We start from the raw sequence: 346 nt of genomic DNA, 5'->3' as shown, positions 1-346 counted from the left end.
TTCCAAGCACTTTGCCTGGTTGAGGTCCTGCATTTTTTGTTCTCTTCTCAAAAATATGAAGGAATTACATTAATTTGGAAAAAAATCATTCTAAGTAGAAGAACTGATGCAGAAGGAGACATGTATGTGCTGGGATTCCTAAAGCACACATATTTGTTGGCTAACTTGAAAAAAAATGTTGTAAGTGATGGGTTATAGAAATGAATTTGGAATAATTATTAATTTATATTTTGAAATTCCATTGCCACTCTTAAAAAATAAAAGCTTCTTTTGTTTCTGTTTTGTTTTTGGTTTTTGCTGATTGAGGTTTTGGTTCTTGGATCACGTACAATCTGTGCCCCAATTA

The sequence above is a fragment of the Chlorocebus sabaeus genome, chromosome 1 (assembly GCF_047675955.1).
Source record: "Chlorocebus sabaeus isolate Y175 chromosome 1, mChlSab1.0.hap1, whole genome shotgun sequence".
NCBI lineage: Eukaryota > Metazoa > Chordata > Mammalia > Primates > Cercopithecidae > Chlorocebus > Chlorocebus sabaeus.
The sequence above is the reverse complement of the archived record's forward strand: the minus strand, read 5'-3'. Positions refer to the sequence as shown.